Source organism: Leptinotarsa decemlineata, unplaced genomic scaffold (genome assembly GCF_025532065.1).
Source record: "Leptinotarsa decemlineata unplaced genomic scaffold, Ldec_3_MD MMD2_P_RNA_scaffold_11, whole genome shotgun sequence".
Lineage (NCBI taxonomy): Eukaryota > Metazoa > Arthropoda > Insecta > Coleoptera > Chrysomelidae > Leptinotarsa > Leptinotarsa decemlineata.
Window position 1 is genome coordinate 6,536,825 of NW_027412525.1, and position 27,815 is coordinate 6,564,639.

Consider the following 27,815-nt stretch of genomic DNA (forward strand, 5'->3'; position numbering starts at 1 on the left):
ATTGTCATTTTGGAGGAATGTACAGAATTTCTTATACTCGGTCAACTTCAACAGTTGTCATATACCTTCTTCACACAATGAACTTGACATGAATTCCTTGCTGTATATCATAATGTTTACGCGTATTATGCATTGGTATTGGTATGCGTATTATGCAGGTATTATCACAGAAGTATTTTGATACGCCTTGTATATCAATAAAAAATTTCCTTAATCTAAGACGCCCTGTTTCATAAAACATGGCATGGAGTGCTCTGAAATATATGTACCGTTGTCATATATCTTCTTCACACAATGAACCTGACATAAATTTCTTGCTCTGTTTCCTATTACAAACAGTTTACTGCCTTTTTGTTAGACGATATTCCTATTTTTTGAAAATATTTGATTAGCGAAACATCCTAAATAATGATATGAAGGAAATCATTTCGATATTTCGAATACTAAATTTTCATAGTAATTTTGAGATGAATATTATTGGCTGATAGTCTGTATTTTCAGACGAAAATTATTTGGAACCGAAAAATCGGTTCTAGTTTATACCATAAACGATTTTCAATCTTTTTGTCATGCGTTATTTGTTTGGAAAATGTGTGGCAAAAATAACGTTTCAACGCATTGAAATTTTGCGAAATATTTTATGTGATAATCGCGGCATAAATTAACGTTTTATCGCGCTAAATTTTGGACATTTTTTAAAGCGACTCTCATGTTATTTCTACCTCATTTTACGTGGCGCGATACAATGCAAATCATATGGGCTTTTAGAAGAAATGAGGGTTTTAAAAATGCATTTTTTTCGATGCGATTAAAATGACAAAACTGGCTATTTCAACGCATCGAAATTTTGCAAAATTTCCAATGCATTTTTCGAGACAAAACTGAACATTTTATCGCATTATATCCTCCCAGATTCTCGTTACCTCGTTACCTCGAAACCACATTTCCTTCTTAAACGACACCCTATATGAATTTTTCTATTATGTTCACCTTTATCTGGTTGACTCTTCCTGATGATGCTAACTTGGTTAACGAAAATGTGGCTTAGTGCCCTTCTGACCGCAATCTTTGTTTTTTCTCTGTCGATAAATTCTACATTTCCTCTCCTTTCATTTGGCGTACTATGCGTGATGATCCGACTATTATTAATAACGAAAATGTGGTTTAGTGCCCTTTCGACTGCAATCTTTGTTTTTTCTCTACTCCACGCTGACTTCATATACACTTCTTCCTCATATAAACATATATATTGCATCGTATAACTATCACACACGTCACATCTACCTCGAGTTGGGTATTCCACAAGGTTTCGCTACGAGGTCTGAAAATGACTAAACTTAAGCTCCATAAAAAAAGCATTGGAGTTTGAGCCAAAATGTAATGTTTTCTTAAATGACATATTTGAGACACCCTCTACACACTGAAGAATCGCACGTCAAAACGATAGCACCCCGTTGAACTGCCATGTTTTCTCAAATGACGTATTTAAGACATCCTGTACACACTGAAGAATCACACGGCAAAACAATAAAGCCCCGCTGAACTGCCATGTTTTTCTTGAATAATACACCCCGTACACATTGAAGAATCACACGTCAGAACGATAGAGCCTCGAGCAATAAAGAGCCTGAATAGCAATAAAGCCCCGTTAAACTGTCATGTTTTTTCTTGGGTGAGACATCCTGTATATATTGAAGAATCGCACGACAAAACGATAGAACCCCATAAATATTGAAGAATCACACGTTGAAACAATAGAGCCCCGTCAAACTTTCTTGAATGACTTAATTTGAGACACCCTGTATATTTTGATGACAGACATGTTTTTTTTTCTTCCACGCCCGTGGTCATCCAATCCAATCTTCAATCCAATTTTTTCATTCATTATTACTATTATACCGTTATTTTCCACGCTGACGTATTTGTATATGTACATGTTTTTTTCTTAAACGATGAGACGTCCTATATAGCAACCATATTTTTTTCTATTACGTTGACAAATATTACCCTCCCGCGTGTTTTCTTTCCCCCCCCTCCCACTCCACCATTTCCCAACGTTTCTGATTGGGATAATCCCCCCCTGACATGTTCCTTTCTTGAATGAGACATTCTGTATACATTGAAGAATCATACGTTAAAACGATAGAGCCCCGTTAAACTACCATGTTTCTTAAATTATGTATTTTGAGACACCCTGTACACACATCGAGGGATCGCGCGTTGAAGTATAACATTCCCGTTAAACTTTCATGTTCCTTCAATTATAATTGAATATATAATTATATATATTGACGCACCCCTGTTTACTCCACTCAACGCTCGTTACATTGCCGCCATGTTTTTTTCTCTAACGCTGGCAACCATGTTTTTATTTCTTTAATACCCTGTATTTGTTCTCATTCCAAACGCGCTCGAATCGTTATCTTCCAAACCGCGATAACGCTGCTCGATTCTCTGCCGTACGCCTGACCTTGAAAGGAACGAAAAACGCCAGAATGGACCTTAGCCATTTTCCATGTTAATCTCCATAAGGAATGGGCCAGAACTCCTATAGCCTATTTACTTTAGGGCTCTAGTGCTTGATGAAATCACTAACAAATTGCCAAAATTTAAAGTTGACATTAGCGCATTTCCCACTTTACAAAAGGAGGAAATAGCGGATGATAATTCCGATAAACCTGCGGAAATCGATGGAATTTTGGGAGTGGAAATGTTCGCTAATATATTGGAAGAAGGTCGGATTACGGGGGTATTGGGTTCTTCTGTAGCGATGAAAACCACTTCAAGTTATGTGGTTATGGGACAATTTCCAATAGTACGGCCAAATCAGTCAGTATTTTTCTCGGTGCAGGAGGAAAATTCAATTGATCAACTTGTTCGTAAGTTTTGGGAACTTGAGGAAATACTTAAAGGTTTTGCTTTGAATCCCGAAGATATAGAATGTGAAAATATATATACCAGTACCTTTAGTAGGGACTGATCGGGACGATTTACAGTGGCGTTACCGTTCAAGTTTCCGCCGGAAGGAAGTTTGGGAAATTCGCGGAATAATGCACAAGTTCGGTTACTTTCTTTGGAAAAAAGACTTGAAAGGGATTCGCATTTACGGATTGAATACAATAAAGTAATGCAGGATTTTATAGACCAATGTCATATGAAATTAGTGGATATTGACCCTAACGAAGCGTCATCGTATTATATTGGTCGTCATCCAGTGATTAAACCAAGTAGTACAAGCACTCCGGTGCGGATAGTGCTAGACGCTGGTGCTCCTACGGATATTAATGTTTCTTTAAATGATATCTTATACCGGGGAGGCAAGTTGCAGGCAGATTTAGTTACTTTACTATTGAATTTTCGGTTGTTCAAGGTAGCATTGACAGCAGATGTTCGGCAGTTATATAGGCAGATCAATGTTATTGAGAATCATTGGCATTATCAAAGGTTATTGTGGCGTTTTAGTCCAGATCGTCCAATTGACACTTACGGAATAAAAGTTGTAGCTTTTGAATTCAAATCTTCACATTTTTTTGGTTTACGTACTATCAAACAATTAATTGAAGATGAAGGAGAAAAATTTCCACTGGCGGCTATATTTGTGTCAAAAGATACCTATATGGACGATTTTTGCACAAGTTTAAATTCGGAAAAGAAAGCTGCGCAATTATACAAGGAATCAGTTGATTTATTTCAATCTGGTTGTTTTGACTCAACAAAATGGGCTACAAATTCAAAGGTACTATTGAATGACATTCCCATAGAAAATCGGTTAGCTGGAAATGTATTTTTCTCCTCAGATACACAGGTATTAGGTATACAATGGCATACAGAAACTGACGTTTTCAGTTTCTAGGTGAATGAACCGGATCAGAAATGTACAAAACGAACAATGTTGTCGACGGTGGCTAAATGTTATGATCCGATTGGGTTGTATTTAAAAATATTGATGAAAAATTTGTGGACATTGGAATTGGAATGGGATGAGATGCCTCCAGAGAATATTTTAGAAATTTGGGAAAAGATACGATCGGAATGGGGGGAACTTGAAAAATTCAAAGTACCTAGGCATATAGGAGCAATGGAACGAAACCCTGTAATGGTTTTAGCTTTCGCAGATGCTAGTTTGAATGCATATGGAGCTGTCCTCTTCTTACGCAGTGTACTATCGAATAATGATGTGGAAGTTCAGCTGGTGTGTGCCAAGTCAAAGATATCTTCGGCTAAACGATCAACCGTTCCACGGTTGGAACTTTTAGCTGCTCTTTTGCTTTCTAATTTGGTTAAATATGTTTTAGAAACCTATAAAGAACGGATTTTTATCATGAAAACTTTAGCTTTTTCAGATTCTTCCACTGCTTTAATCTGGTTGAAATCTCCTCAATCTAGGGATGTATTTGTTGCGAATCAGATCGTTCGAATCCAGGAAAATATACCCGAAGTTTCGTGGTATCACATCGAAGGCATTCAAAACCCGGCCGATTGTTTATCGCGTGGTTTACTTCCTGAACAATTAGTTAGACATCCTCAGTGGTTACATGGACCCGCATGGATAAAATTACCCCCAAATGAATGGCCTTCTTTTCGTGAAGAGGGTAAAAATTTCGGGAAGGAAGATATAATTGTACTGAATGATAATACGGACTTAGATTTTCATCATCCTCTATTAGATTTATTTGAACGGTTTTCATCGTGGCTTAAAATTTTACGAATGATAGTATGGGTTTTAAGACGTTTGGAAATTATTCCTAATAAAAAAATTATTTAATCAAAGGATCTCCATACTACGGAGTTGGTTCTGATAAAACTTATTCAAATTAAACATTTTGATTTTGAAATTCAGATGTTGAAGTCAAATAGATCTTGCTCATCTAGGTTAATCAAATTACACCCTTTTTTGCAAGATGGGTTGCTGAGGGTGGGGGGTAGATTAGCTAATTCAAATTTGAATTTTTGTCAGAAACGTCCTTTGATTCTTCCAGCTAAATATTTTCTGACTGAAAAATTGGTAGATTTTTATCATAAGATCAATCTTCATACTGATGCTCACTTATTAGAGGCTATTTTGCGACAGAACTATTGGATTTTAGGAGGAAGAAATTTAATTAGGAGTAGAATACACATTGTTTTCGTTTGAAGCCTAAGAATGTAGAACCCCTTATGGCAGACTTACCCGCTGCCAGAGTTAGAGAAGCTCGTGCATTCTTACATAAAGTGGTTTATTATTTCGGGCCACTTAAAATTACGTTGGGTAGGAAGCGAAAGGCATCAGTGCATAAAGCTTGTATGTGGGTGAAAGCTATACATTTGGAATTGGTCAGTCCTTTATCAACCAATCATTTTTTACAAGCTTTCAAAAGATTTATAGCTAGAAAAGGCCCAGTTCGGGTTATTTATTCCGATTGCGGGACGAACTCTGTAGGGGCAAAATCAATTCTTAAAGAATTTAATGAACATATCAATTCTCAAGATTTAGTTGATTCATTTGAAACGGAGTTAGGAATAAACGGAGTCTCCGCATCAAGGTGGTTTGTGGGAAAGTAACGTCAGGGCGGTAAAAAATCGTATTTATCGGGTAATCGTTGATCAGGTATTAACGTTTGAGGAGTTCTCAACAGTACTGACTCAAATTGAAGCACTGTTGAATTCCAGACCTTTATGTCGTTTATCCGCAGATCCCATGGCTCCAGAAGCATTAACTCCGGCACATTTTCTCACATTGGTTCCTTCCCGGGGTCTTCCTTCAGAGGACGTGACAGCGGTGCCTATTAATAGACTCAACCGGTTTCAGTTGATCGATAAAATGGTACAGGATTTTTGGAAACGCTGGAGGATGGACTATTCGACGAGTCTACAAATGCGTTCGAAATGGACTAAAGATATTCCTAATATAACTGTGGGTTCAGTAGTTATCCTGAAAATGGATAACGCTCCACCCTTACATTGGCCCTTAGCCGTGGTTTCAGACATCCAGGAAAGGATGGCAGGGTGCGGAATGTCACTTTAAAAACCAGCAAAGGAGCATTTGAACGTCCTGTTGTAAAGCTATGTCCCTTGCCCACCCAATAAATGAAAATTATCTTCGAATTCAAATTTTTTTTTATTTCATACTGATGTTTGATTGGATTTTTCGACTTCTTAAGTTCTTTGTTTTTTTTTGACAAGTCTGAAAAAAAACAATTTTTCTGGGTGGGGGGTATGTTTAGGCATGTATATATTTAAGGAAAATTAATTTAAGTTTCGGCAACACCGCTCTCGGTTTGATACAATAAATCTATTTAGTTGAGTAGTTTAGTTTTTGAAATTAGAAATATTCGGAGCGGCTGGATCGGAAAAGAAATAAGATATACGCGAGGGTGATTTTATTGTATAGACTAATGTGTGAATTGTTCTTTTGTTCAAATAAGCTTTCTTGAACACTGCTTCTCCTAAAACTCCTTGATCCCTCCCTACTTTGTCATAATAGTTTCCCTGAAGCAGTTTGGATCCAACAGCAAAAAACAAGAAAGTTATTATTTAGTGTATTCTATGTTTTGAGTTTATCATATCCATTACAGAACATAACACAAGGTTAAGAAACATTTACTACTGAAAATTTCCCTGGTGAGCACCCCCGGCGGATATTGAAGGCTCCTAAAATCGGTTTAATCGGAAGTATTGTGTTATGAAATTGATAGTGGTCCTTAATGTAGTTATAACTTATATTTGTCAATCTACAGTAACTATTTATTGCCGCAGACCGTCACGGCGGATAGTGGCCGCCAATCAACCTGAGTTTGAAAAACCTGCCGATATTTACAGAAACCACCAACGTCATCGAGTTCGGGCGGACCATCGGGGATATGTCGTGAAATAAAACTGTTTGCTTTGTTTCCTGAGCCTCAGTGCGAGCTCCACACACTCTGAGAAAAATTGGAAAATCGGAAAAAAAAATTTTATGATATTTTCAGCTTAGTATGGATACTCAGCATTGGAATATCATCTCCTAAGTGTTAGAAAATCTTTTGCAAGATTAATAGCATTTGTTTATTCTATATAGGGGAACCGGTCATTTTCAGGAAAATGCCGTTTTCACTCAGTTAGATAGGGAAATCATGTTTTCTTTAAGAGACATCGATAGAACTTTCAATTAGCTTTCGATTGGTACTAGAACGATTTCTGTCCGATTTTAGTCCGATTTGGAATTATAATCATCGGAGGGATTCCGCCGAAAGCTCCGACCAAATCGTAATCTTGGGACTTTCAAATGCATTTTACAGCCAGAAGGAATAGAGATATCGAAAAATTTCAATAGACTTTTCGGTTCGGATGGATGAATACTATCCGAATGTGAAGTTGGAATTTTTCTGGGAAAAAGTTGAGAAATCGCATGTCTTTGCAACGGTTTCGCCCCAGGGCAAAATCACACCACCGGCTAGCCGGCTTCTGATTGGCTGAAGGAATGGCGTGATTATCGATTTTCTGGTCGACCGAAATGGATGGGATTTTTTGAGCGTTGTGATTGGCCGATTAGAGCTAGTTCACGAATGTATAAATATGCAGGGTTTTGCATTCTTCGTTCATGAAGATTCACTACGCCGAAGTGTAAACATCAAAGTGGAAGCTGAAGTGTTACATAAAGGGTTACGTTAAGAATTTTAATTTAAAATCAGTGCGATTATAAAACGTTTAGTGTTGCGTTAATCTAAACACTGAGAATCTAGTTCTTTTCAGAACTAAGTGTGCGTAAGCACACACAAAAAAGAATTCGATATTTTACTCTTTTTAGGTTTACTAGGATCCTGCCTGCAGTAATATGGAGAAGGAAAATAGGAGGGGGGAAAATGCAGAACTACAAGGAGACATTGCCATCTGGCAAGAAAAATATATCATGGAGTTTGCAAAATGCAAACAAGCTATGGACGAGCTCAGAAACAGAAAAAGAAGGAGCGGAGAGACAACAGAAGATAAAGGAATCAACAGTGGAAATTGAGGAGACTAGAAGAAATAAAAACAAGGACGACCAAAAACCAGACAAGGACCAGGATAAAACCCCGGAACAATCTACCGACATTAACGAAAGCGTCCCCGACAAAAAGGCGGACCCGAGAACAACCAAGCGGCCGAGAGGCCCAGAGGTAAGCTCGGAACCCGATTCAGACGACAGTTTCCAAAGGGTGGAAACAAAGAAAAATAAAAAAACACGTAAGAGACAACTAAGAAAGGAGAAAGCCGAAAAAGAAAACCACTAGGTCATGGAGACAGAGGAAGCGGCAGCCATGACAGTAGGGCCGCCAACCGAGCCAACCAAGGAAACGGCAGCCATCATAGCAGGGCCGCCAACAACGACAGAAAATCAAAATGAGAAAGGGATACCAACCCAAGAGAAAAATGACAAAAACCAGGAGGTCCCAATATGGCCAACCCACAGGCCAAATCAACAAGTACCAACAGAAACTAACACAAAAACAAGCCAGACAAACCCCACGATTCCGCCGCCAATTGTTGTCCACGACAGCAAGCGGTGGAATGAAATTTCCAAAGGACTGGAAGCCCAAAGAATCGGGTATCACAGGGCAAGACTAACAAAGGACGGGATCTACGTCCACACCAATAACGAGACTGAATGGCGCAAAGCAACAAAATTCTTGGAGGAATTCCGCCTAGAATTCCATACATATACCTTCAAAAAGGATGTACCGCTCCACGCGGTCATACGGGGGATCCCGAAAACGTAGAAGGAAAAGATGTGGCTGAAGATTTAACGAGACAGGGCTTCGAAGTGATCGAATGCCATAGGATGCGATCCAGACGCACTGGACAAATACCACCATTGTTCCTAGTAAAGGTCCGCAAAGATCAAAAAAAGATCTTCGCTTTAAGAACATGCGTCAACTTAATAGTGCGGGCGGAGCCGCAAAGAAAGGAGTGGTAAGACAGTGCCATCGTTGTCAATTCTTCAGGCATGCACAGAGGTGCTGCCACGCAACTGCGTGTTGCGTGAAAAGACTGCCAAAAACCAGTGAAAACGCCAGCCAAATGCGCAAACTGTCAGGGAGCGCATCCGGCTACTTACAGGGGATGCAGAATGCTCCCCAAACCTAAAGCAGTAAACACAGCAGGAAACAGGCCTCGAGTAGCGGAGAGTCTGCCAGCCCAAAAGAATCCAGCACCAAAGGCGCAACAAACCGGAGGTAACGAGCTGGTCAAAATCCTAGGAAACCTGACGAATGAGCAACAAAAGATCGCGCAAGCGGTCTTAGCCGCCTTACTACAAGCACCCGGGAGACAGTAATGCCTGCACGAGTCCCAGATAGACTACTTGTAGGATCGTGGAACCTAAATGGTTTCACAAACAAAAGAAACGAGCTACTGGAAATGCTATCACGTCTGGACATAGACGTCATGGCACTCCAGGAGACACGGATAAGAAGCGAAAAGAGCTACCGAATCCCAGGATACAACATATACAGAACAGACAGGCCAGGGGGGCGCAACGCCGCAGGGGGCGTTGCGCTACTAGTAAAAACAAATTTAGAGCATAACGAAGAAAGAAAACCAGAAATCCAAATCGGAGAAGTAGTAGCGGTTAGAGTCAATGTGAGACGCTACGAACAGCTGAAAATATCATCGGTATACCTACCTCCGCAAGGTAGAAGAATTGAAAGAACCGACATGGCCGAATTATTCCCAGATCACCATCCCACAGTGGCCATCGGCGACTTCAACGCAAAGTCGCCAGACTGGAACTGCAGATTTGCAAACACAAAGAGGCAGATATATAGTAAGATTACTAGAAGAATTTGAGGACATCGAGGTGGTAGCATCAAACAGCCCAACGTACCACCCGCAAGCAAACGCAGTCCCAAGCACTCTTGACATCGCGCTGGTACAGTACGTCGATACTACGGAGATGGAAGTACTAGATGAAGGTTCGTCAGACCACAACCCCATCCTATTCACAATAGGAAGGGGAGAAGTGGAAACAGACAACCCAACAAAGCGAATCATAGACTGGACAAGATTCCAGCGAGCCATACACGACGCGCTGGGTGAGATACCACGCATCGAGACAACAACAGATCTGGAGAACGCCATGGACCAGCTACAGCAGGCGATCATACAAACAACGGAAAGAAGCGCGAGGGAAGTCCCAGTCACGCGCTATAACTTCCAAGAGCACCTTCCACCAGAAACGATGGAACTAATAAGAATAAGAAGACGCCTGAAAAGACAGTACCAAAGAACACGTGCCCCGATGGACAAAAAGGTGCATGCAGAGAGCAAACAGGATACTGAAAGAAGAGCTGAAAGCGATCCGAGAAAGACAGTGGATCACCCGTCTGGAAGAACTGAGCACAGAAGATATATCTGCATGGCAAATGCAGAAAAAACTCAGAAACGGACCTCGACAACCCTGCCCACCAATACATGGCGAGCAAGGAATTGTCTACACTGACCATGAGAAGGCGGAAGCATTCGCGGACAACTTCGAAAGGCAGTGGAAAGAAAATGACGTTCCGTTCACAGACGAGGTAGAAGAAATAGAAAACCAGGTGGAAAGAACGGTACGGAGGCTTAATCGACGTACAGATAATGCGCAACCCCTGGCCCCGACATCGCCTGAGGAAGTGAAGGACATTCTGAGACGCCTTATCACCCGGAAAGCACCAGGCCCAGACAATATAACAAATCGAGCACTGAAAGTGCTGCCACGAAAGGGTATAGCAGCCATAACCAACATCATAAATGCTATACTCAGACTGCAACACTTCACGTACCAGTTCAAAGAGGCAACGGTAATCCACATACCAAAGCCCAAGAAGAACCACCTGTTTCCAGCGAACCACCGGCCAATTAGCTTACTGCCATCTGTAAGCAAAGTGGCGGAACGTGTCATCCTGAAGAGACTAGAAGAACAAACCAGAGAGTTAGGGATCCTCCCCGACGAACAATTCGGTTTTAGATCAATAGATCAATAGATCAATAGATCAATATCTAAATCAATATCAATATCAATATCTAAATCTAAATATCAATAGATCAATAGAGCTACAAGTCCTGAGGGTAGTGGACTTTGCGACAGAAGGCTTCAACCTTGGCAAAAGATACAAAACCGGAGCTATCTTCTTAGACGTCTCCAAGGCGTTTGACAGAGTTTGGCATGACGGGCTACTGGCCAAGATGAGCGATTTTGGATACTCAAAACTGACAGAAACCGCTGCAAAGTAGGAGACGAATTATCAACAGTTCGACTACTGGAGGCAGGAGTCCCGCAAGGTGCAGTCCTTTCGCCACACCTCTACTCCGTACACACAGCAGACGTGCCCAAGCCAGAGAACAACTTTAACAAGTTGGCGCTTTACGCGGACGACACGTCCCTGCTGGCGAGATCTAGGAGTCAAGCACTCGTTACGAGATACCTACAACAACAGGCAATTAGATTGGAGGAGTGGGCTAACCTGTGGAAGATCAGTATCAACCCTGACAAGAGTCAGGCGATACTGTTCACTCGCAGATTCGTACAACCGGAAGGCAACGTCATCTTCAACGGACAAGAGATTCCGTGGACAAACAAAGCGACATATCTCGGGGTCATCCTAGACAAGAAACTAACATTCCAGGACCACGAACAGCGGAGAATAGGAATAGCCAAACAGGAGGCCAGAAGACGCCTGGCGCCGATCATAGAAAGAAATAGTAACATGGCCCTGAAAGTCAAGTTACTAATGATCAGAACGATTCTAATGCCAATAATACTGTATGCATGCACTGCCTGGGGCCAGTGTGCGCAGACATACAGAAAGAAGATCCAATCATTTATGAATGCGAGCGTAAGGGCCGCTGTAAATGTACCTTACTATATACCAAATAGATTCATATACAGAGATCTAGACCTGGACACGCAATATGTGGACGTGTATATGAGAGAACATGCAGAAAGCACGTTCGATAGAATCAGATCGCACTTAAATCCAGCGTTCCGCGATCTACACGATGCGTTGAACATGGATGACCCTAGGTTCCGAGAAAGGGACAAACATCCAAGGCCGACGAAGCAGAATCAGAGACCGCCTCCACGAGTCGCTGTAAGGCGACTCCGGTAAGCATATTAAATAGACTTTCTTTCAGCAAGTTCACCGCAGAACAACTCGACCGCGATTCTAGTACTCTTATTAAGGAACGCCCGACATTAAAAGTAAAGCTGCCGGTTAGTTTTTGGGGCCCCCCATGCTTAAATTCAGTTAGGAATAGAGAGATAAAATAATAATTCGATGAGAAGGTAAAAGCACCTAAAGGCTGACTTTCTACCAAAATGAGGATAGATGTCAATCTTGCTGAAGTGCCCAGCAGTAAGTTGAGGACCGCTCGGAGAGCGGGGTTGGAAGGAGGGGGTTAGTAGGTTCTCCTCGCTAACAAATGAGGGGGGAAGCTCCTACTTCAGGGCACTCAACCCGGGGGGGTCATTTTTATTTATTTATTTATATATTCGGGATACAAACAGAAAAAAATCCAGTACAGTATCCACATAATTGAATTAATATTAAATTAGAGTAATATCTATACTACACATGTACACAGTGTCTAAAGTAAGGGATGAATTAAAATCAAATACAATAACAATAAAAACTGATTAATAGTTATTGACGAAATGTGTTAGTTTGTTCTCTTGAAAGGTAAATTAAATAATTCATGTGCTCTCATTGTTCTATTTGGAACATTTAAGTAAATGATTGATAATAACGATGGACAATTTATTATGTTTGTTATTATTTTTTGTAAAAATAAAATACCTTGTTTGTAAGCAACGAGTTTTGAAAATCGATTTTGAATACGTACTAATCGATCGATGTATATATTATACTGTGGACTCCAGATGATTGATGCAAACATTAACTTACTTAATACAAAAGCATTATAGAGATTTTGTATTGATTTTGTTTGATTGAAGAATTTACATTTTCTCTTGACATATCCCAGAGCTCTACTGCTCTTATTTATTACATAATCTATATGTTTATCGAAAATGAGTTTGGAGTCAAAAATAACTCCTAAATCTTTAAATGTATTAACTCGTGACAGCAAGATATTATTTATGTGATATGGATATGTAAGAATATTTTTGTTGTGGGTGAATGATATACAACTACATTTGGAAAAATTGAGATATAATCCGTTTTGTTTACTAAATTCAAATAAATTATTTATGTCACTCTGAATTCTCAAGCAATCTGACAATGATTTTATTTGAAGATAAATTTTCAGATCATCAGCATACATTGAGAATTTGGCATTTTTAAAACATTGTTTAATGTTATTAATATAGATAATAAAGAATAAGGGCCCTAGATGGGTCCCTTGTGGCACTCCAGAAGGTGTTGGATAAGGTTCAGATGAATAACCGTCTATAAAGATATATTGAGTTCTGTTTTTTAAATATGACTCGATCCATTTTAGCATCGCACCAGTTACACCGACTTCAGCAAGTCTCCGAAGTAGTGTATTATGACTAATTTTGTCAAAGGCCTTGCTGAAATCTGTGTAAATAGTGTCAACTTGAATTTTATTATCCAAATTATCATGTAAAAATTCAGAGTAACAAAATAGGTTCGATTCAAGAGATCGATTTTAAAAAAAGCCATGTTGCTCAGGTATAATAATGTTTTTAATTGAATGAAATATATATTTATAAATTAAGCATTCAAATAGTTTTGGTATTATTGATATTTTACTTATAGGACGATAATTTTCAATATTATCTTATCTTCCGTTTTTAAAAATGGGTATTACTCTCGCAACTTTCCAACTGACAGGAAAATATCCACAACAAAGTGACATATTAAAAAGAATTGTTAGAGGAGTACATAAAGTATCAGCACAGTTTTTGTAAGCCTTGTTCTACTTCCTTTTTGCTTAAAATAATTTGTGATAAATGAGAATTATTGTCTGTTTCAGTAAATTGGTCCTGACAAAATGCATTTTGTTTATCAACAAAGACGCTTTTGAAGAATTTTGAAAATAAATTTGCTATCTTATGACCATTTTTTGCTTCATGATTATTTAACTGCATTTTGTGGGAAATCTTGCTGACCGAGTGCTTTTTAATTGATGAAAAGTTCCAAAAACGTTTGGGATTATTTACTACGTCAGCCTCAACATTTAAAATGTAATTGTCGAAATCTCTCTTTATTAATACTTTTGATCTAGCACGGAGAAGCGTGAATGAATTTAAATCATTTAAGTTTTTATACATTTTCCATTTTTTGTGAAACTTATTTTTTCTTTTATTACTTTAATAGTTGAGGCAGAATAGTCATGGGGGGGTTCTTCGTTCAGATACTTTTCAGATAGAGAGCACGTTAGATTGATATTTGAAAAGACTTCTATTTTGCGATATTTGACTAGCGATTGAGAGATATACCTTGGCGATTATTTGAAAGCGATTTACTATAGTGGATTATTGGATATTCTTCTGGAATATTACAAAGGATTCATTCATATTTGTTAGTTCTTTTTAGAACTGAAAGAATTCGTTGGTTTTATAGTTCTTATTAGAACTAAAGAATTCGTTTAATACTTTTTTGATTTTCAGATGACTTTTGTCAAAAGAATTCGTTTATTTTCTCTGGATCTTTTCAGAACCGAATAGAGAAAACACTTCTACGATTTTTAGGTGGTTTTCGTTAAATGAATTCGTAGTCTCTGGTTCTTTTTAGAACTATTTAAGGGTCGGACTTTAAAGTCAATTGGACTTAGATCCGGAGCTCGAGGAAAGTCAATTGGACTTAGATCCGGTGTTCAAGGAAAGTCAATTGGAGTTAGATCCGGTGTTCAAGGAAAGTCAATAGGACTTAGTTCTGGACTTCGAGGATTTCTTGGATGGTAAATCTCTGGTTCTTTTCAGGACCCATTAGAGATTTTCAGGAGCTTTGAGGATTGGTTTTTGAAATTCGATTTTTGTTATTGCTTAACCATACCTTACTCTCTGCTTGGCCAAAATTCTACAAAGGAAAAGTAGGTCTCCACTAAAGTTGCCCACTCTCAGGTACTAAGGCTAACCTAGCGGTGATAACTGGCCTGGTATAACGAGATTATAGCGGGGGAGTCAAGCCATCATTAGATCAGCCTCTGGGCTATCGACTCAACGTTACCGTTGGGACCTTCCAGGACTACGATACCTTTTATCCACACTTCCTGCGGACGGCCCTCATCCTAGGGTGCGGTTCATCAGTTAGGTTTCGTGATCCTTTATTATTAGCTCAGTTCACTCTGTAGGTCTTGGTTAGGAAATTAATTTCGCGATTAAAGAGTGAACTTAAAGTCTTAGCTTTCCGTGAATCCTCCCCCTATGCCTATCTCCAAGTCAGAGTCATTGTAAGGACTTTTCAATACGAAAATGCAGACTAGGGCCAGACAAGCGCGAGCGAAACTTGCAATGGATACGACAGTGCAAAATCGCGAGGTCAACCACTTCGACCAAATCAATCCTAATTCAGACAACTTTAGTCGCCCTTGTGCGACTTCGACTGAACAGCGAGGAATCCCAATGGAATCAGTATTCCGAGAACTCCAGCTGAGACATCTAGTCTGAGGATGTCTCATGCTAACCGAAACCTTTCTGTCAACGAGGACACTAGTACCTCTTCCGTGGTCGCAGAGCGACAAAACCTTGGCACTTTCTGCTCCACTGCAAGACGATTAGATAGTGAAAGCAAAATGTCTCAAAGGACTCAGTTCTCAAATCGCGATAAAATATCGGACATTCAAGTTTTATTAAACCGAATTAGGGAATCTAAAACTCCAGCGAGCATACAGAATAGCATTTTCCAGGAGGAAAATGTAGCTAGGGAACATCAGGAGATGTTTTCCGAGAAGCTTCCCAACAAGGGAAAAATTTTACAAACCCAGAGCGCGCCCCAGTTAGGGCTCCGCGCTATGATGAAAGCCGCAAAGAAACCCGCTATACCGAGATCGGTTGCGATGAGAAAGATGGAGGATGGAATCCCTCCAGAAAGGACAATTCTGTCTGAAACTTTAAATGATTTCAGACAAAGAGAGGTGTTGGCCACTTATGTGGAAACACCTAAAGTGAACATGTACAGGGTGTACAGTCATCCTGTACCACTTACAAATTTCCAGACAACAAGGCCATTGTCGACCTCATCAAAGAGTTCGTGCAGGAGCAGCCAGCACACTCGAGACGTAGGACGTTTCGAGTGCAACGTGGGACTCATCAGAGAGGAATCGCCGGCGGGCGTTAAACGTAGAAAGGCTGTCCGGAATACAGAGTATTTCGGAAGCGAAGAGGACATCTTCAGTTCGCCGGCGGGCGTAAAACGCGGAAATGAGTGAACGCGGAAATGAGTGAAGAGGAGATCAGCATCAGGGACGAGTATCTGGGGGATGGATACTCCAACGTGGATGCATCTTCGATGGGTCGCCGGCGAGCGTTATACGTACAAATGGACAAGAAGGACTGGTCGTCCGACGCCAGGCGTCGCGACGCCCCCAGGCCCAAACCCTTAGCGGTTCCTGGGAGGGAGAGGCTCTGCGCACAGGAGCGCTTGGTCTCTCTCATAAAGGAGCAACTGAGGCCCTAGCGGAAGTGCTAGGGGGCGGTGGAATGCCAGGAAGGCATCCTGAAGGCAGCAGGGCCTTGGGGATGCCTTCATGGCGGGCGAAGTTGCTAAACCAAATCAGAACCTACAACGAGCTAGTCAGCGCAACGGAAAAACCTCCCGTCAATCTCAGACAGAAGCTGAGTCTCGAAATCCCTGGGACTCAGGACTGGCAGGCCTGTCATCCGTCTCGACGTTGCGTAACGGTGGCCGAGGTGGACAGCGGAGTCGTTGTTGCCGAACGCGCCTCCGCAAGCACCGAGGCATACGGGTTGTGCGAAAGCGATACCCAGCATACCCGGCTGGATAATGAGCGCCACCACAACCCCAACGACAACCCATACGTTTTTGGAGGACAGATACTGAGGCCTTAGCAAAATGAAACGATGACTGATGAACGGTGACACAGCTTTGATACGGTTAGGGTTGCGAGGCATTGCCAAACAAATTGTAGAGGCAGATGAGTTGGTAAAAAAGATCTTGAGATTGGGCAACTCTGAAGAAGGGCCTTATCGACCAATTTGAAATTCTGACGATTCCAGGTCAGGACAGACGAAAATTTACAGAGTTCAGGCAATATCGAGGCGAGTCTTGTAGGAATTTTTTGGCACGTTCAAAGGTGAGCGACGAAATTATTAGTCTTAATAGGTATGCTAGCGAAGAAGTCAGAGATAGTCACACAGTTCACAATGAGATAGCGGATCCTCTGCGAGTCAAGGTATTACTTGGCGAACCAAGTAGTCTGCAACAGGCTCTAGAAATCACTGAGAAGGGCGAAATCATAGAAGTGTTGACCAACCCTGGCTCGAATCAGTTACGAACTGCGCAGCTAGGCACTGAAAAAGAAAGTCGCAAAAACAGTGGCGGTGCACACAGATGGGATGAACAGAGAAATAGCGGACGACAGGAGTATAGTGTCACTACGGCGTATAATAGGAATCCACAGATTGAAAGACGCGATGGGACACGAGGTCAGGTACACTACGGCTGTGGAAAGAATGATATTGCAGAATGTTATTTTTGCGATAGGATAGGGCACGTTGTTACAGTTCATTTTCCCAGTAGTCTCATTATAGTTGAATTCCTAATAACAAGCAACTTATTTCCGAACGTTGGTAACTGAAGTTAATGAAGTCAATAATTTCTTTTTCAAAAATATAATTATAAATCTCCCGGTATATTATTCATTGGTCTCCGTGCGAACTATCGAATACAATCTATGCCCGCGCTACGCCTACCCGATTCCTTCGAATGAAAGGTGCGAATTCAACATAGACAGAGAAACGGTCAAGTGTCGTCTCTCGTTTCCTCGAATCCTTCCAGCAAATATTAAATTTTTTTCAAATAGGTTTGTTGATCATTCGTCCCTCGAATTTTGGAATTCTCGGTGCACAGTGAAAATAGGACATTCAGTCAGTAAGCGAGTGTACTGGAGATCAGCGACTTGGTATTGTTATAAAGTTTTGTCGATTTGAGGATTATTGCAGATATAAATCATCATATAGGAATTAGTTTGATGCTCCAATTGATACCAATCCTGAAATCTTCTGCTTCTATGGATTTATGCACTGAACTCTACTGAAGGAAATTTTGTGTCTTATCATTTTCTTTTGGAAACCTACTATTGAGTAAATGAACCCTCTAATATTGAGGTAAGGCAAAAACAAACATTGAAAAAAACTATTCATCTCCCTTGTTGTGTTATATGCTAAGATTCGAATGGTATAATTTTTAGGGTTCCAGTTTTGGATTTTTCATTTCCTTGAATGCACCACAGATCACTTTCGATTTATTGCTCGACGATAGATTGTCTGGGTGAAATAGGAAAAGTCCTCAAGTCCCGCCAAGCTAAGATCCGAAGTATTGTCGTAGGATTGGTATTCGTGAGGACTATTTGGTCTATTTTTTTATACAATATTGCAAGAAGGATACGTCCGGTAAGCGAGTATTTCTTCATTGTTTATCTATAATTTCTACCGCTGGGATTGCTGCTACGATAATGCAAAAACCAAGAAATACCAGTGCAGGCTCTTCCCTAATTATAAACCTTTTATTATCACCTGAATATATGAGACCATATTTTCTTATGTCATAATAATAATAGTTTTATTTTGTGAGCCAATTATAGCTATATTTGGAGATTCATATATGAACGATATGTTGACAGTTATCAACCATAGTTATCAACTTGTATTGGTTAAGGGATATCTAGTAAATCAATTCTTTTCATTAGACATTAAGTGTTGATTATTTATGATCGGTTGTTATTTATAATTGTCGATTATATTTCTTTCCCGTTTAAGTAAGTTTCTTGGCAACACAAAACCGTATTAAACGGGTGGCGCCCCTTTATTTTATATAACATTTCTTTTCTTTCGAGTTCCCACGCCCACACCACTGAGTGAGCAGGCTGGTTTTGGTCAAGAAACAATAATGCAGCATAATGTCAGATATTTATAGAATCATTTTCATCTCATTGTAGATGAAGGTTCATATTGGAATTGCCCCCGTAACAACGTCGAAGTGGATTGTTTTAGTGAGCGAAATCTATGCTATTAAAGGTAGAGCATAAGATAGCCGAATGCCCAGTGAGACGTAGGATAAGTAATACAGTCAGGAAAAATTTAAACGAAACACCTACTCTCCGAAATTATCTGGCAGGAGTCGGCGAAAACTCAGTAATATAAAAGGAAAGGGTGCGGATATAGGTGTCCGGAAGAACATCGTAACATTAGAGGTTGACGGTTTAATTAGGAATGTGTTGGTACACACCGGTGCTCAGTGTGGCCTGGTTGCTGCAAGTATTGTAGGAGAGAGTAAGTAAGATTTTTCGCGATATACAAAATGCAATCAAGATTCGGCGATAGCCGAGTAATCGATTATAATTTTTCAGTAGTGCAGGTAGCAGATTCTACTACGAATATGTTATTGGAAATGGAATTCCTATAACAATACAAAGTAAAGATGTGTTGGGACATAAACACGATAATTCTGTTATACCAGGAAATCAGTCTGAGGAGCGAGACTTCGCATATTTTTGGAACCGGAGAGTCCGATAGAATCCAAGAAAGTGAAGACAGAATAAACCAGGGTTTGAAACGTATGGAGAAAAATTTGATTATTAGTTTAAAGGAGTTGAAAGAACAATCCCTGGTGGATTTAATCTCATCGCAATTGGATTCATCCGGTCGAGAAGGGAGTAATGAACCTTCTCAACCGTATTAATGGGAGTTTTTTCTACGCTTCCTTCCCAAACAAAACAAGAAAGGTATATGTTTTCAGAAACAGTGGCACCTACCCACATAGCAATAGATATTCCAGGTATATTTTATGAATATACATTTAAGGATATTGTATTATGCTATGAATATGCCATGGATATATATGTCTCCTGGAGAATATTTCCTGGAAGTGCTCCTGGCGAACCTTTGATATATTTTAAGAATATTCCTTGGGAATATTCTTAGAATATCTTATAATATTTTTAGAATCTCTAAGGTATATTCTATTGAGAATATTCCAGGAATAGAACCCGAGGAATATTCATAAAATATTCAGGATATTCTTAGTTTATTGTAGGAATATACAATAGAGAAACACCATAGAATATTCTTTAAATATATTTTATGAATATTCTAGGAATATTTGGAATATTCCAAGAATGTGATGAGTAACCGCTATTAGGCATGTATATATTGCATTTTGATACAAGATTCATACAAGTAATAAAACACATATTATTCATAAACAAATATATTTTTAAAACAATATACACTGAAATATTTGACGTTTCAACCAATATTAAAAATAAAAAATCTAATTCAAAATATTTATCCACTGAATAAAATATTCAGTGGATAAATATACAGGGTCCTGCAACAGTGGCGCGGTGTTCCATATCTCTATATAGGAAGCAGATAGGAATCTAATTTTCTATAATATTACCTTATTGCTCGAGTTGGACAAAATAAAAATATTGGCGGTCACAAAGGGTGTTCGATTTTTTCTGGGCGGATCCCAACTGTGTCTTTTTAAATGGCAACCTATATTTTTTATCGCTTTTTCGGTTTCTTCATAGAAAATAAAATAAACTTTATGTATATCTGCACTTCGAAAATATTGACGGTTTTCGAGATATCTAGCATGACAGGTTTTTTTTTCCAATATTCGTCACTCAGAATATTTGAAATTATAAAGTGGTGCCAAGTCCAGTTGAAATTTTTTTTTGGTCGAATATTCTACATTGGTAACTCTCTCAAACGATATATCTGAAATCGACCTGTGATATACAGGGTATGAAAAACCGCTTGCCAAATATTGTAAATGAAAATTTGCAAAATCTTCCTTAGATTAAATGGAACACCCTGTATATTATTGATCCATAAGAAGCGCCAACGAAACCTCTACAAATTTTATTAAGTATTCCCTATGGCTAAGTTCAATAATTTTTCTTAAATGAGCATTTCTTTCGAAAAATGGTCATTTTTTCAAATATTCTAAAGGCATGTATATATTCCAAGAATATTCTATGAATATTTGGAATATATACGTTCGTTTTATGATATGCAGGGAATATTCCATGAATATCTAGTGCTGTGTGGGTATATGAAAGAGACGTATTCTATATTCGAAAATACGAATTGTTCGAAATGTTTGACAAGGAAACGTAGCTGTTTCTGTCTCAAAACGTATTGTGCAGAGACAACGTCGTCTTATATGGAAAGGCCATATTCTATGTTTGAGAATAAGAATTGTTTGAAATTTGGCACGAGGAAACGTAGCTGTTCCTGTCTCAAAACGTATTGTGCAGAGGTAGCGGTGTCCTATATGAGAGGGTCATGCTCTATATTTGAGAATACGAATTATTTGAAATGTGAGACGAAACGTGTTGTGCAGAGACAACGGAGCTATTAGGTTTGAAGGATGACTACAGGGACAACAGAAATTGTTCTAATAAACAGTATTATTACAGAAAATGTGCCTTTTATTGCGAAAAAGCCATATAGGATACCTCACCAGAGGAGACACCCAATGAATAAAGAAATATCAGAAATACTGATAGATGGAATCATTAGAAATTTCAAGCAGCCCGTGGAGTGCCCCTGCTATATCAGTAAAGAGTTTGATGAGGTAACGAAGACTGATTATTGCCTCACATACAGGATACGATAGATCAGCTTAGCGGTACTAGTATATACAGTGTTATCATCAAATCGAGATGCACAAAGAAAAAAGTCTAATATTGTTAGATCAGGCGATCTAGGTGGCCATTCAATTAAGTCACTACCTCGTCCTATCCGATGATTTGGAAACTGGTTATTTAGCCACTCTTTAACAATCCTCGAATTGTGCACGGAACAGCCGTCGAGCTGAAAATATAAATTTACTTGTTCCGCAAGAGGCATTTCATCTATTTAGTCCGATAATTGGTTATTTAGAAATTCCAAAAAATTTTGCCCGTTTATGTTTCCATCAAAAAAATATGGACCTATTATTCTATTTTGTACTATACCACACCAAACGTTAACTTTTTCGTAATATTGACTTTTACAATTTATGATCCAGTGCGGATTTTCCGTAGCCCAATACCGAGCATTTTGCGATGAAACTACCCCATTGGTGCTGAAAGAAGCTTCATCACTAAACATTATGCAGTTTAAAAAATTTCTTGTATTCAGGTACTCGCCTTGTGCCCACAAACAAAATTCCACACGTTTCACTTCATCACCTGCCTTTAAAGAGTGAAGAAATTTAGGTTCAAATGCTCTCATTTTGTTTTGTTTAAGACATCGTCGAATAATCTCTCTCGGTAAGTTTAAATCCAAACTGGCGACTCGTAAACTTCTGTTTGGGTGGTTTCTAAAATAATCTAAAACAGCACCTTCGTTTAAATTTCTTCTTCGGTGATTATTTTTTAAAATATGTTTGGTGACTGCACCGGTTTCTTTAAATGTTTTGTTAATTTTACTGACGGTGCTTCTGTCAATGGGAAGTCGATTTGGATGTCTGTGATTAAATATCCTAGCTGCTTCTCTTTCACTATGATAATTGTCCCCAGAAATTCTCACAATTTCAATTCTTTCTTCTAATGATAATTGCAAAGCCATTATTAAATGCACGTAACTAACAACTATTATTTTATTTATGATTAACTGTAAAAATCACAGCCTACTGTTGATTTATTATAAAACCTTTGCATAATGAGTTCAGCTTCCTCAAATTATTGATATCTCCTCTAAAAGATTGTTTTAGCTGAGTTATGAAGAATTTACAGGGAACAATTTTTGTCCTGCTCTCTGTTTTATTATTGAATAAATGATTTCCATGCTTTAAATCAATTTGATTTTAGCGGCTATGCGGAAGAATGTACTAAGTACTGCATAACTTGAAAATGAATTTTTAATTTTCTGTTATTCTAGAATACACTTCTCGTAACCTACACTCAAATGAATGATTTTAAGGGAATATTATCCACAAATCCAGTGGCATAGTCAGATTTTTATTACAAAACGCTTGCACCACAAATCTCTCACATTACCATATTTTCAGGAGTTATAACTGTAGAACGCATTGAGCTGTTGACTTCGGACTTTCACTGTACAAATTCACTGGTGTTCTACTTGGTGATGACAGTGTTGTCAGATCTCAAATATGTCTATAATCTGAATAAAAATTACAAACAAATACTTTGTTTCCAAAATTGAAGTTGTTGTAACTTCGTTGTTAACAAATATTTTTTAATGAAAATTTGACAGTTTTGATTTATAACGACTACGAATCCAGTGGTGTAGTCAAATTTGAAAAGAAAAATTGCCTAATAAACTTTTGCCGTTTTTGACAAACAAAAAAACCATAGAGTGCCTTGGAAATGAAACTAAAATTGTGAAAGTTAGTGTCAAGATATAGTTTTTCATGCTTAATATTTCAATAAAAAAAAATTGAGATTGATTGAAAAATGCACATTCTACAGGGGTGGTTCCATTTTAAATGGGTCACACTGTATGTTTATTTTCAAGTATATTTTTATTTTATAAATCCTTATTCTTGTACCATTAGAGGGCCTCGCTAAATGTACCTTGCCCACATTAAATTTAGATCTTGCGCCGCCACTGCACAGACAAGTAACGAATCTGAGGACTTAGTAGGTATTTGCTCAGACTTTGGAATTAAAAACATTGGAACAGTTTTGATATCAGATAATCAAAGTGCTGTACATTGAATTCAAAGTTTTGTTAATAGTATAAGATGAAATCATAATGATATAAGGCTCATTTTTACAAAAGACGTAGCAAAAGGTTCAGTAACTATGTCATATTAGTTCAAATAATAATCTAAATAGAACGAGAGTATTGGACCTACGATCTCATGTACTCACTTATCATGATTTGTCGATGAAACATACCATGAATGTTTTTTGTTAAGTTGTCACGTGTCAGATAAAGACTTGCATTTTCGATTCTCAACATAGTATTACGGTGTTTTATTTGTATTCCATTGTACAAGAAAATTGATCACAGCTCAAAAACAATTTTAAAATGAAGACGTGATGAAGTTCATATAAATAAAATAATCACTAGTTGAAGGATCATGTGAATTTTCTTGCAGAAAATATCCTTTGTGTTGAAATCTTTTTTTTTTTGTTAACCAGCTGTCACCACCTACGAACGACGAAGTCTAAATTTGTGCCAGCTAAGATTTAACGAGGTTTCACCTTCAAGCATGCATTATCTAGCAAGTTGGAAAAAACAAAAATTTCTATTCAACAATATTCGATTTGAGAGTTAGTTTGAAAGCGATTTCATTGAATTTTTTCTAACTTTTCAAAAAGAATATCGCTCCGAATGTATGACAATCTCAATTCTCAATCGAGGCCGGCCTTAGCATTTGCAAGTTTTGTGGTACCTGTCAGTGTCACAAAGCTTGCAAATGAATGAAGAAGAGGAAAACTCTTGAAACTGCAAAGTCAGAGTTATTCATAATATGGAAAATTTTTATTACATTTCTCAAAATAAACTATTTAATTAATTCATTTTCACATAGGGTCATTTATTTTGTTTAATATATGAACGAGTCAAGCAAACAAAAACATATTATAGAAAGTGTATATTAATTTCATACAAGTTAACACTTCATTGTGAGACTTCAACTGGACTGTTAACAACACCGCAAACAACCGAAGCACGTGTTTCGCTTTCTCAAGCTGTCTGATGTGTCATTGCCCCTGCTCAAAACAAGTCCTGGTTTCAGTGTTTCATACTGAGAATCGTATTAATTTTTGTCAAATCAATTAGTGCCTTCGAAAATTCGTGGAAAATTCCGAACAGTGTTCGCAGAATCTTTTCTTTGTTTCAAATCGAAAGTTTATTACCTGGGTTTAAGAGCCCACCTCCCAAGTATGATATGAAATCAAAGTCAAGCTGCTGGAAAAGAATTTCATAAAAATCAAAAGGTAAATAGATAAGTACCATTCCGATCATTCCCATATTGATTTCAATATAAAAGCCACCGGTACACACTTGTTTCAGCCAACTGGGCATCGTCAGTACCAGGTAGGTGGTCCTCGATTGAAGACAATATGTGAATAACTGAGAAAAGTACTTTATAAAAATAACTGCATAAACACATCTATTGGTGTGACACCCAAGTCAATTGTCCAAGTTTGTATGTTAGGCTGCTGATTTGACCAATCAACCGACAACTACGGTAACAGAAATTTGAAAAGCTATCTTGGAATGCCATCGGAAAACGAATCCACATGTTTCTAGAAATGATATGAAATCGCAAACGGTTACTGCAGTCAATCTGCTGAAAAATACTTCCATGAAAATCAAAAGATGAATAGATAAGTACCATTCTGATCATTTCCATATTGATTTCAATTCAAGAGTCACCGGTAAACAGCCATTTCAGCCTGTTGGGCGTCGTCAGAACCAGGCAGGCGGTCCTCGATTGAAGACAAATGTGAATAATCGAGAAAAGTACTCGATGAAAATAATTGCGTGGATGCAAGCGAGACATAAGTGGAACCACCTATTAGTGTGACACTCAAGTCAACTTGCCAAGTTTTTATATCAGTGTTGGTGGTTTGGCCAATCAACCAAAAACTGCGGTAGCAAAAACTTGAGAAGCTTTTCTGGAATGTCATCGAAAAACGAATCCACAATCGACAACTGCTGTCATTTGATAGGTACCCATATTGAGGTAGTTGTGAAAAAATATGTAATCGGCCATTTTGTTGCTACGGCCATCTTGGATGTACAATGATACAGAATTTATTAAATTGTATTATTATCAAAACTAAATATGTGTATCAAATATTTGATCAACCTGTCAACAGGAAGAGGGTCGAACTTCAATTACTAAATTTGATCCAAACAAACAGGGCAAGCTGAATAAAACCGTTTGATAAAAATATTATTATTGTGATGGAGACCTTCATACATGTGTAGAAAAGGCTCACTTATTAGTTCACCCCAATAACTTATCGGGAGAACCTGATAAGTTCATAATTTCGCCTTAACGTTTCAAGGCTAAAATCTGCTCCCGACTTCAGAATTGAAAGAAATCTGAGCCAATAAGCAGTTTTTTCATCGGTAATTATCTTCATTTCTGAACTTCCTCAACAGATGTCAAAGGAATTTTGAGATGTGAAATACGTCAATGTTGTTGATTGACTTCTGAAACAGTGAATGTAGTACAAGGTGTCTTCTGATATCAGTCTATTGCTATTTCGGTATCATCAATATTTTTCTTCAAAAGCTGATACTCTTTTTGGATATCATACCAAATTTTACTGGTGACCCTAACGAATTATTTATTTTTGTGATGCTTGTGATTAGAGTTTTATAGCCTTGACTTTGATATCGAGTAGACAGAACGTGGACAGAAATTAAAAATGTATTGAAAATTTTCATTTTCAATAAATTTTCAGTTCTTTCACTTATCTTTTACAAGAATTTCATTTCTCAAAATGATATATAAAGGAAAGCCCATATAATTTTGGTGTTAGATGCCAATATTTTAGAATTATAATTTTTTCATCTATCAACAACGAAGTTTCATACAACAGATTGAAAAATCGCTCAAATATGAAATATACAGAAATTATTTCTGATAACATCTTTAGAAAACCTATTCACCTTCCATGATTCAGAGAGCAGTGAGGTTGAAAAATCCAAATAATTTTGGAGAAGAAAATTTTGTGTGCAATTTTCCTCAACCAAGTTCAATTGAAATGAAAGCTTTTAGTAGAATGCTAACGCCGTTTGAGGACCTCCCCATTGGCTGCTTTCCCTCCGCTGCCACCACACTGACTTGACCATGAAACCCCTTTTTCACTCTCCGCCTATGATTTGGCCTTGAGATGCATGTGACGTCACATGACCTTGAGTTACATCAGTACCATGAAACCCTCTTTGAACTCTTCGCCTATGATTTGACTTCGAAAACCGTAACGATTCTATAAACTTAGGTCGCACATCACATGACTTCGAGAATTACACCCGATTTTGGTCCTACCCCTACCACTAGTAACATCGCATGACATATGGCTTTGAATGTGAGTGTGTGCTGTTTCAGCTCGCACATGTTGAGTAACTTGAATAACGTCACACCATGAAACCCACTTTCAAGTCTCCGTATATGAAGTAACTTCGAGAGCCGTAAAGATTCGATCACCATCGGCGCACGCCACATGTCTTCGGAAATCAGTCAGTTCTGGACCCACCCCTACCGCTAGTGACGTCGCATGGCATATGGCCTCGGATGTGTTTGTGTAGTTTCAGTTCGAGCGTGTTTGGTAACTCGAATCTCATTGACGCGTTCTGCGTTCAGTCCGCAAGGAGACCCAGTGGTGAGAGGACGTACTGCATCAAAGGGTTCAGTCTAAACGAGAACCCTGCGGTGCGAAAATGTACTTGCAGATAATACAGTGGTTTTCTTGATACTCTGACAGCGATGTGTGTGAGGTAATCGATACAGTGTTGGCACATTTCACATTCTTTCTTCGATGTAATAGGTTCTCGATTGCGGTTATTAAGCACTTGTGTATACGAATGCTATGTGCTTTAGTTAGATAGTACATGAATACCTCTGTAGTCTGTAGCCAAGGTCAAGCAGCTAAGGCTTCATTTTCTAATATGTCATTCCGTGTATGCCAACCTTTCTCGAAATCACCTTGAGACAAAAATTCCAAGGTCATAACAATAACACTTATTTCCG

General features: G+C 38.6%; 1 protein-coding gene across 3 annotated transcripts in view; it reads right to left on the reverse strand.

The window, feature by feature from the left end:
- The window catches only part of Ir8a (Ionotropic receptor 8a), a 465,956-nt gene that overhangs the window by 420,159 nt on the left and 17,982 nt on the right, over positions 1-27,815 (reverse strand). The window lies entirely within an intron of this gene.